The sequence below is a fragment of the Notamacropus eugenii genome, chromosome 3, assembly GCF_028372415.1.
Source record: "Notamacropus eugenii isolate mMacEug1 chromosome 3, mMacEug1.pri_v2, whole genome shotgun sequence".
Taxonomy (NCBI): Eukaryota; Metazoa; Chordata; class Mammalia; order Diprotodontia; family Macropodidae; genus Notamacropus; species Notamacropus eugenii.
In genome coordinates, this window is record NC_092874.1 from 264,061,953 (window position 1) to 264,074,288 (window position 12,336).

Genomic DNA, 12,336 nt, shown 5'->3' on the forward strand with positions numbered 1-12,336 from the left:
TACTGTTATCATTGTTCCTTTTCATTTATATACCACATTTCCTCTGAGATGAAATATACATGTATATGTACAACAGTTAATACTACTACTACATTTATATGTATTGTCTGTATGATAGAGGGTGAGTGCCCCAAGAAAGAATCTGAGCTTTCTAAAATTACCTGGCAATCTTCAAGATTATCTTCTCAAATTGTTTATATAATGTCTTTACTAAAAACAGCTTCTTTCTGGCAAAAAAAAAAAAAAAACAGCCTTAGTCTGGGAATTAAAAAAAAGTGAGGTTTCTTTCTTGATCTCACGCTGAATACCTCTGTGTCTTTGAACAAGCCATTTAATTTCTTTTAGTCTTTGTTTCTTTAAACAAATGAAATAAAGTGAAGGGCTGGGGAAGATTATGTCCAAAGACTCTTCCAGCTCTGACATTTCTCCTTTACCCTAACCCCTGAATCCATGACACTCTTCTCCTGATATTTCCCAGCTGCCCAACTCTCTTCCTACTCAGATGTATACCACGGTAGGACAAATGAAGATGTGCATAGAATTAAAGACAAACTAAATCTTTTATGACCACTGATTTGAATGGAGGTAAAAGACTTGGCTTTGATCCTCGGCTTGGTTATTGGTTGGTGTAATGGTAATTTAAGGTTAATGGTGGGAGAGGGTAAGAGTTAAAGATCTTTCCCACCCATTAATAGGTCTCAATACCTTTTATTAATTTCTGTTGAGACACTGGGTCAGAGAGTCCTGCCCTCAGGCTCTGAAAAGTGTATAAATACTCTGAAGTGAGGTTTTGTTTTGGGGCTTACTCAATGGAAGTGTTTGTTTGGTCAGATAAGACTCTGGGTAGCAACTAAGGAGCCCTCTGGCTTTGAAAACCTAGATGTTAGTGCTTCTCCTTGGGATAGCTAACTATATATGTATGGTCAGACTTTTGAATCTATCTGTTGATCTGTGATGTATGTATTGCTTATGGTCAGACAGTTAGAAGCCCTGTCTGTTGAGCTTTATTTCCCTGTTCATATTTTTTCTGAAATTTTAGGGTGCTGACTTTTTCCCTTGAAGTACATGAATGATATATATGTGCTTGATTAAAGTAGATTGTTGACTCCTCAAAAGTTGCTTTCCTTTTGGAAAAGCAGATCGAAGAACCTATACAGCAGGCCCTCCTGTGTATGCCGGGGTCCTTGTTCTTACAGGTAGGCACATCATTTTCCACATATGTTGACTGAAATTGCTAGAGTGATGATGTTTAAGTATCCTTTTAGAAATATTAATAAAGATAATATTGTCTTAAAGTAGAACTTGAATTTTAAAGGCTACAATTAAGATATGTCTATGATACACAGATCTACATTCTTTACATATTCATACATACATGCCAATATGTATGTAAATATACACAATAGAATATATAGATGCTTTGAAAAAAATGAATACTGTGATCTATTTTGTAAACACGTGGAGATCTCAGTGAAAAATTATTGGCTTCCTGAAGTAAACCAATGACTTATGTGTAGTGTATGGTCTTATATTAAGCATTTTCCTGGGGAACTGGGAGGTTGAATATCTTACCTGCAGTCACATATGTAGTTCACGTCTGAGGGAGGACTTGAACTTGGGTCATCTTGACTCCAAGGCACACATGAATGTGTATTTGCATGCATACACATGCACGTATATGATCGTGCAACCATGGCAAGACATGTAGTACATATATATACATGTGCATGCATGTGTCACACTTATATACCATACAAGCACGTATGTGTGCATGTGGTTGGACCATCCATGCATGTTTATAGCTATGTAAAAATCAAATACACATAAGTATATGCAATATATGTACACAGTCAAGTTTGCATGACATACATATATACAGAGAGGTAATGCATATATACATGGTATATCATACTCAAATATATTCCTACATTTATATCCATATGTGGATGAAGAGGTATTTTCATATTTGTGTGCACATATGTACATATATTTATGTAAGTTGTTCAAATACATGAATGCACAGGCATATTGCCCATACATATAGTAAATCTGTTGATCTCTTCACTAGGCACACAGCTAGTCAACTGATGGAATCATAATCATGGTGAGAGGGAATTGCTCTTGTCAGTGCAAGTAAATTTTTCTCCATTTCCCCATTTGACTCCTACCTTTTACTACCACCACTGACAAGTTGATGGTCCTAGAAATGTCAAAAGATTTGAAGATCTATAGCTCCCATCAGAGACAAATGAAATGCAGTGCCTGATGGAAGTGCATGCATTTTCTATGACTATGTCTTACTAGCATTTTATTACAAGTTTGAGTCCATTCTCCTCAGAGATTTTATGTGTGTAAGAAGTGTGTGTGTGTGTATGTGTGTGTGTGTGTGTGTGTGTGTGTGACTGGTTCAGAATGACATAAGGGAGAGAATTGCTTCTTTAATAGCTCTACTTACTATAGCAATACAATAAATATCCTTTCTAAAACCTAAGTAAGTACAATATACAAATTAACAAAACAAGAAATAAAGATTTTAAGCAACCCGATTTCAGAGGAAGAAATTGAATAAAGCACAAGTGAACTTTTGAAAAAAAAAATTGTAATGACCAGATAAGTTCACAACTGAAATCTATCAAATATTTATTTAAAGAGCAATTAATTTAAATATTATATAAAGCATTTGTAAAAATAGCTGAAGAAGAAATCTTATAAATTTTTTTGTCCACCACAGATTTGGTGTTGACATAAAAACAATGGAGAGTTAAGCAGAAAAAGGAAATTATAGATCCATATTCCTAATGATCATTGATGCAAAACAATTTAAATTCAATATTGGCAAAGAGACTAAAGCATCATATCACAAACATTACACATTATGACCAGGTTGAATTTATGGGAGGAAGGGAGCATGGTTTGATATCAGGAAATAAACTAAACTAACAATATTAAAATAAAATAACCATATAAGTATGTCAGTATAAGATTACATCAGATCTTAAGATTATGCGAAGAGATGTAGGAGGAAAAAGATTTTGACCAAAACCCTACCAATTTCTGTAAAAAGAGTATACTAGGGGGCAGAGACAAGATGAAGGAGTAGGACAGACCTGTAAAAGCTCTCCTCCCATAGCCCATAAAATACCTGTAAAAAATGACTCTAAACAAATTCTAGAGAAGCAGAAACCACAAAGAAGGAAAGAGATTTCTAGTCCAAGGCAGCCTGGAAGGCCTACAGGAAAGGTCTATCACACTTGGCTCTGAGCCGAGCATAGCCCAGCCTTGGCCACAGGGACAGGATCAGACCAGGCCTCAGGGGACAGAATCCCCAGCACCAGCTGCTGTTCCCAGATTACTCAACCCACAAATGCCAAAGGCAGCTTCAAAGATGAGTGAGAAAGCTCTTTTACCCGGATGAGAAGAGAATGCAGTCTGGCCCCACCAGCAGCAGCAGGTTCCATTTTTTTTAGCCCTTGGTCTAAAGACCCTGGGAGAATCAAACCTCTGATCTGGTCTCAAGCCTGAGTGGGGATCTGGGGATGAGAAGGAGCACTGGCTGGTGGAGGTTCTGAACAGGGAACTTTACTCTCAGATCCTGGGCAGAAGAATGCTTATGGTTGCTCCCAAAACAAAGTGCAGGCCAGGAGAGGAGTAAATTCCTCTCTTTTCAATGTGCCACCTTGGAGGACATGAGAACTTACAGGTTGCTAGAGTATACCCACTGCGGACAAAGAACTCAAAAGTCAAGTAACTGCCTGGGAAAATGCCCCCAAAAGGGAAAAAAATAAGACTATAAAAGGTTACTTTCTTGGTGAACAGGTATCCTTTCTGATGAGGAAGAACAATGCATAGTATCAGAGGAAGACCCAAAGTCAAGACTTCTGCATCCAAAACCTCCAAAATAAATCTGCAATGGAAGGCCATGGAAGAGCTCATAAAGGATTTGGAAAATCAAGTAAGAGAGGTGGAGAAAAAATTGGGAAGAAAAATGAGAGAGATGCAAGAAAAGCATGAAAGGAAAGTCAACAGCTTGCTAAAGGAGACCCAAAAAAATGCTGAAGAAAATAACACCTTTAAAAATAGACTAACTCAGTTGGCAAAAGATGTTCAAAAAGCCAATGAGGAGAAGAATGCTTTCAAAAGCAGAATTAGCCAAATGGAAAAGGAGGTTTCAAAACTCAGTGAAGAAAATGTTCTTTAAACACTAGAATGGAGCAAATGGAAGCTAATGACTTTATGAGAAACCAAGAAATTACAAAACAAAATCAAGAGATTGAAAAAATAGAAGACAATGTGAATATCTCATTGGAAAAACAACTGACCTGGAAAATAGATGCAGGAGAGACAATTTAAAAATTATGGGACTACCTGAAAGCCATGATCAAAAAAAGAGCCTAGATATCATCTTTCATGAAATTATCAAGGAAAACTGCCCTGATATTCTAGAACCAGAGGATAAAATAAATATTGAAACAATCTACCGATCACCTCCTGAAAGGAATTGGAAAAGAAAACCTCCTAGGAGGCCAAATTCCAAAGTTCCCAGATCAAGGAGAAAATATTGCAAGTAGCAGGAAAGAAACAATTTGAGTATTGTGGAAATACAACCAGGATAACACTTCTACATTAAGGGATTGAAGGGCTTGGAATATGATATTCCAGAAGTCAAAAGAACTTGAATTAAAACCAAGAATCACCTACTCAGCAAAACTGAGTATAATGCTTCAGAGGAAAAAATGGTCATTCAATGACATAGAGGGAAAAAAGTGAAGATTACTCTCATCACATTTGGTTTAGAGGGGAAAACATGCACACTCAGTAAGGTATGATGATTTATCTTACACTACAGGAAAGTAGAGGAGAAAGTGATAAGTGGGATATGGGGGGATAATAGAAGGGAGGGCTAATTGTGGGAGGGATTAATTAGAAGTAAACACTTTAGGGGAGGGACAAGGTCAAAACAGAGAATAGACTAAATAGAGGGCAGGATAGGATAGAGGGAAATATAGTTAGTCTTTCACAACATGACTCTTATGGAAGTCTTTTGCAAAACTGCACATATATAGCCTATATTGAATTGCTTGCCTTCTCAGTGGGGATGGGTGGGGAGGGAGGAAGGAAGAGAAGTTGGAACTCAAAGATTTAGGAATGAATGTTGAGAACTGTTTTTGCATGTAACTGGGAAATAAGAAATACAGGTAATGGGGTATAGAAATCTATCTTGCCCTACAAGAAAAGAGAGAAGATGGGGATAAGGGAAGGGAGGGGTGTGATAGAAAGGAAGGCAGATTAGGGAAAGGGTTAATCAGAATTCACAGTGTTTTAGGGTGGGGGGAGCAGAGAGATAGGGAGAAAATTTGGAACTCAAAATTTTGTGGAAATGAATGTTGAAAACTAAAAATAAAATTTAAAAAATATACTAGAAAAAAGGGATAAATGCTTCTTTCCTTAAGATGATAAATTGTATGTATTTAAAACCATTTCACCCTTATTTGTAATAGAGATAAACTAGAAATCTTTCCAATAAAATCAATAAGTATGTCCATTTTCTCCATTTGGTTTTTACATGACATTAAAAATATTGATTATGGTGTTATGATAAGAAATAGAAATTGAGAGGATAAGTCTAGGTAGATAAACAGCAAAATTATAGCTTTTTTGAGATGATATGATAGTGTAATTAAAACATCACCTAAAATTTTAATTGAAATAATAAATTTCAGCCTCTAAGGTCACTTCCAATTTTATTGTTATTATTCATCAGATATTTTTGAAAAGGATCAAAAACATCACAATGCTGGGGTCAGGTTACAGTGTGTTTGGATACAGCTGACCAGTCCATTTCTGTACTTTAGGTATCAAAGCAGTGATGGTATTGGAAGAGAATTTATTTTTTCAGTATTAGCTGTTGGGAGCCCTTTTCAATTTTTCCCTTGGTAAAAATGGTGGCAGTTTGGTAGACCAGGTTATAGAAATATGAATGTCTTCTCCATAGTTAATGCAGAAGTTGGGATTTAGCCCATAGTGTCTTTTTTCTTTTTCTGAAGTGAGTTTGTGGTTAGACCAAAGCCAGCTGCAGAGGCTTACTGCTTTCCAGAAGTGGAGCAGGGCCATGGTGCCAATTTGAGAACAGATGTGATAGTGTTGATTTGAGGGAAGGAATCACAAGTTTAGAAGGATCCTGTCAGGAGGCTTAGGTGATCCTCAATCTTCAGGTATTGCTTAATAACTCAGACAGGATATTGAGGACTTCTATACAAGCTGCCTAACCCTTTGTGAAGTTTGTTAAAACCATCTTGGAACTGATTGACCAGAGTTGCCTCGTTCCAACCTAGCTTCTTTATGTGCAAATGGAGTGTCCTGTCAGAGTCAAAGTCTACATCCCCTTTTAAAGCCACCAGATCCATGGATAGATAGATTCTTTATGTTTTCTCCCTAGCGATCATTTAGTTCACTAACATTTTACAATTATCCATGTTACTTGTTTTTATTGCTTCCCTTTTTGTCTTAAAATTCAATTCTATTTTATTTTCAGTTCTGCAAATCTCTCTCCCATTCCCCTTTGTGTTCTCCCACCCCAACTGAGAAGAAAATAAAAACCAAATTCATTAGAAATATATCAAGCAAAACAAATTCCCACATTAGTCATACGTGGAAGGAAGGAAGAAAAAAGATGGGATGAGAAGTAAGACAGGATGAGAGAGAGGAAGAAATAAAGGAGAGGGAAAGAGAAGAAGGAGGAGGAGGAGGAGAAGGAGAAGAGGAGGAAGTAGACTAACAATAAGAAGAAAATTATGCTTCAGCTAAGTCCATCAGCTCTGTATCTGCAGATGGACCCCATCACACAACAAGTTCTCCACTGTAGTAACTGGTTAGCAGGTAAGAAAAAAAAAGTAATTTAGCAAAACTCACCAACATATCAATCATTTCTGATGGAATATACATATTCCTACCCTCCTACTTCAGCAAAAAATAAAGGGAAGTGCATCCCCTCCCCTATTCCCTTCCCTCCCATGCTTCCCCCCTTGCAAATCTCCAACAAGGCCAAGCTGAGGTCCTTATAACTATGCAACTTTCAGTTAGGTTTTATTGTTTTTTTTAGTTATGTTTTATAATTGTATACACTGCATCCCTGGTTGTGCTTACTTCACTTTGCAATGCTTAAAGTCTTCATTTCATATTATTCATTCCTTACTCTACAGTGATGTTCTGTTATTAGATGCATGGACCACTATTTGCTTAGCCATTTTTTATTCATCGGTCACTGACTTTTCAAGTTTTTTCTTAGCGTGAAAGGTATTGTTATGATCTTAATACCTGGTTATTAAGCACCCACTTCTTTGCAAGGAGCTTTGTTGGGGCCTGGGGCTATAAAGTTAACACAGTCCTGTGCTCAAAGAGTTTATCCTGAGCCTCCAAGGGAAACCCCTACAATTCAAGCACATAAGACTTAGTACAGAAGCCATCTTGATCATTTGGCAGGTTGATTAGAAAATGCATCCCTCTACCCACAACCTGGAATTTTCTAGGTTGTATGTAGCAAAAGGAATTTTTGGATTTAGTCAGAGGATCTGAATCGAAATCTTTATAGATCTAATTCTTAGCACATTATCTGTCATTTAACAAATTCCCTTTAATGGAACGCATATGCAAACACATCCATCAAAACACCTGAGCATGCCTGTAAGGGGACCAATGGGCAGGTATGGGGACACATGACAGAAAGGGCTAAGTTATGGTTAGTTTTCTTAGCAGTAAACTTTGAGTGGATGCCTAAAACTTTTTGAAGCTTATTTCCTAATGGCATTGAGAATGGCTTTTGGATCCAGGAATCACACAGGCTGGTAGCTATGGGATGCCAATTCCCTTTTGGAACTAGAGTAAAGGAAATGTATTTGTTTCAAATCTATCAGCTAAATAAATTCTGGTTTTCAGGGCAATTAAGGAGAGCCCTCCCACACAGGCAAAGCAAAATGGATACATAGGTTATGGTTGATTCCACACCATAGCTTCAAAATAGTTCCCTGGGAAAAAATTTCAAAAAACAAGCTCAGAAGTTAGTACTTTGGGGACATTAAAATCTCCTATATGTTCATCTGTTGACTTTAGTCCCTTTGCAGGCTATAAAATGAAGATGTCAGTTGTGGGATGGCCCAGATGATCTGACCTCTTGATTGATGTTTGTGACAACAGGTGCCAGGAAAACATTTTTAAGCAAGCCAGTGAGGCTGATGGCAGACTCTGTGTCTGCATGTGGGAAAAGAAAATGGTGTAAGGACAAACATGGTCTGCGTGGTTTCCTGCTGCCAGGCTTAATGGCTGATATGTATCCCTGAGGCAGCTATGCTCATCCAGTGATCTGTATAATTTCTGCAGTATGGTAGCAGTGAATCATTTCTGGGCTGAAGTCCATTTTACTGGCCAAGTGAAGACACAGCCACAATCTTAGAATCCAATTTGTTTTGTTTTAGTATATTTTTTCAAACATTTCCACTAAGATAATGAGGATATAATTTGAAATGTCCGTTGAAGAAGCCACTTTCTCGATCCATTTAAAAAAAACAAAAACAAATGCTCCGTTAAAATTGGACCTCAGTTTCTCCATCTATAAAATGAGGGAATTGGACTAGGTAGCCTCTAAGTTCACTTACAACTCTAAATTTAGGACCTTTTGATGCTAAACAAGTTTAAAAAATTATAATATGTTTGATATTTCTTACCTGTGATTCCAAGTCTTTTTAACAGAAAGAAGAATCTTTCTAATACTGAATTAGAGTTGATTGCTTAAGGGAACAAGATATACAGTCAAAGATCAGGAGGGGAGAAAAATAGAGGGAGTTAATAAAGGAGATATATTTTCTTCTCTTTTAGATATCCATCAGATAGTCAAAATGGTTTATATAGTTGGCCATAACTTTATTTTCTCTTTTTTTATTGGAAGGAGATGAATGATACCTAGGAACAAAAGGCATCATCAGATGACCTTTCACTTTTTTAAAATCTGAAATTAGAAATAATCATTCTCATAGAAACTTGACTGTAGGGGCTAAGAAAAATCAATAAGATCTAGCTTCAATTTCTATCTCTGATACATCCTGATTATGTGATCCTGGGAAGGCATTTAACTCTTCAGAATCATGGAAAACTCTTCAAAACTGTAAGTTTCAGAGAAGATATACATGTATGTATGTATTGGAAAATCCTCACTAGAAATTCCCAACATCAATAAAATCACCAATCCAAAACAAAAACAACCAAACAAACAAAAATAAAGAAAAAACTCACACCACTTCCTTACAGGAAGTTGTTGGGGATGTAAGCCCATATAAATTCTCCCTTATTTGGTCTCCTTTTCTCTAATCTCTCCAAGCTCTAATTCATCTTCTATAGCAGCAATGTCAGTGGTTTTTAAAGTCCAATTCTGATTTTGTTTTTCCACTGCTCAAAAAGCTCCAGTGACTGTCTTTTACTACTAGAACAAAACAAAGTAATTTTCCCTTGGCATTTAAAGATCTTCACAATCTGGTTCCACTCTATAATCCCAGAATTATATAATTCCTCATATATTTTGAGACTTAAATGATCTACTTTCTTTTCCCTATACACAACAGTCATGTTCAAATTAATTAAGGAAAAGTAAAAATGCTTAATTCATTGATATGTGATGTGTCATAATTTTTTGTATCTTAAAAAATTAATTTGTAATAAAGTCTTTGCTAGAATCCCTTGATTTTCAAGGTTTGGCATTGAGTTACTAAGATTTTAATGCCTATTCATTAATTCTTTATAAAAAATAAGCAGACATTACATTGTATATCAAGAGTAGTTTTGTCAATCCATCTTGTGGAATCTAGCCTTGATTATAACCCAGAGACTTTTAAGTTCCCAGTCTATTGAAACAAATTTACCAATTTCACTTAGAAGGATTATTTAACATTTTGCAATCTGTGGTATGATATAAGGCTATGTTTGAAGGGAAAAAAACAAGGAAACAAATGCTTATTAAGTACTTACTATGTGCAAGACACTTTGCTAAATGCTTTACAAATATTATCTCATTTAATCCTCATAACAGCTGCAGGAGAGAGGTGCTTTCTTTATTTCCATTTTATAGTGGAGGAAACAGAAGGAGACAGTTGCTAAGTGAATTGTGCGCACTTGATTTTTTCACCTGAACAGCCCCCACAATATCACTAATGATCATTAACTTGTGCTCTTTAAAATGTTTTAACATTTCCTTGGTATAATATACATTCTAAAGAAATATAGCATTAAAAAATACAACAAAAAAAAGCAATGAAATGCATAGGTTTTAGCACTACATCTCATACATAAATGACAGAGTACTAACTAAATGAGGCAGAGGTTATCTTCTTCCATTTTTATCTGGTCAAAATATTATTAGAATTACATAGGCATGACCATCATTGTCACAAGTGAAATCATATCCAAAGTATTGTTTATTTTTCATTATTCACTATCCACTGTGTATGCCATCTCTTGCTCTGTGCCTTTACTTTGGCAGTTTCCCATGCCAAGAATGATTTCCCATGTCACCTCTATGTCTTGAGATCTCTAACTCCATTAAAAGCTCAGTTCAAGTGATATCTCCTATATGAAGTCTTTCATAGTCTGCCTCTCACATGCAAGTTTTAAATGCCTCTCTTATGTTCTTCACAGAAATTAAATTTTAATTACTTTATGATTATTTATTTTCATTTACTTATCAGTGTCCATGTTCTCTTCCTTAATAAAATATAAGGTCCTTGAGGACAAGGACATTTTTTGTTTTGGAAAAACTTTCTTTCTCCACTAATGAGCATAAGGCCTCGCAAATGAATTGAATCAAATAGGCACCCCATGACTGTTGAGGCCACAAAGGAATCACTGTCCTGTGGTGACATCTTCTTTTAACTATAAACAAATTACTTAGATGGAAATGGTCTTATTCTATGCAATTTAAAACTCTTAAAAATGATAAAATGCATGACAGTGCAATTTTTTTCTGTGTAAGTTTTCAATTTTGGAATCTTTCCCCTGAATTCTTCCTTGAAGTTTCCTAATAAATTTTGTCTTTTGATCTGTTTCTTTAGCAAAAGGGATATTTTTTAAGTAGTTCTCTAACAAAATTCAGAAGTTCACTTTACAGACATTTTTTTCTTGTTAACCTTCCCCTAGTCTTTCTAGCTAAGATTGTTTTAATTTATTTGAGTGTAAACATGTTTTGACAGTTTATTATGCACAAAGTATAAAATATGAGGCAAAATTTTAAAGTGCTATGTAGAGAACTGATTGATTCTCACTAAAGATGATGGAAATTATATGTCTGTCTTTCTTCATGACTGAAAATTTACCCTCATGTGTCTTTTTCCAAGTACATTTTTTTTGTCTTTTTATTGAGAAACATTCTAATGTGGCATACGTGTAGTGTAATAAAGTTCACTAATGGATTTAATTTTATCTTCACATAGATTTTCTTTTTACAGTTTAAACATTTTCTTCAGTGTCATCTGAAGCTTTTAGTCTTGAAAATATTAATCATTTATTTTGTATATAGTACCAGAGAAGCTAGGTTTTTAAAATTGTTTAAAATTTCTTCTGTTGACAAATTTTCTAATAGAAAAATATTTTTTCTATGAAGACAGCTTTACCACACTATGAATTAAAAACAACAACTGAGTCATTGGAATGTCACTTGAATTAGGGTATAATAGATCAAAAGAACCAATGGTAAAATTCAGCTTATCCGTAAAGAATATTACTCTATGTAATTTTAAAAAATACTAGTAATTTTTTTCTCTTGAAATTTTTCTTCAGGAACTACCAAAAACAGTAAATGGAAGATTGATGGTTATATACAAAGGTATTTTTCAGCATTTTCTAGTCCTAATAGCTCCATAAAAAATAAAGAAAAACCTGACTACAGATGAGGACTTCAAATGTTGATTTTCATTATTGTGTTTATGTAATATGTTTTTCTTCTTTTGAAGACCCCTTACTCTGTATCTATTGCAATGTAAAGTACTGAACTGATAAAATTACTTCATCTTCTATTTGAATGTTATCATTTGATGCTTTGAAAATGGAATTATGACTCACCTAAGGAACTTGGAATAGTTCTGTTAAGCACTGTAAAATGGGGAAGTGGTGACAGCCTATCTGAAAAATTCAAATCCCAGACCCCTCTTCTTTCTTAATAGCAGGTTTTATTTTGAAAGGGGGAACTGATTAGTCAGAAAACTGTCTCAACTCTCCATTTGACTTAGTTCAGTTTAGACAAAGCCTTGATGTCACAGCATCTGTACATTTCAGTAAAAAAAAAAAAAAGTAGATTCCATT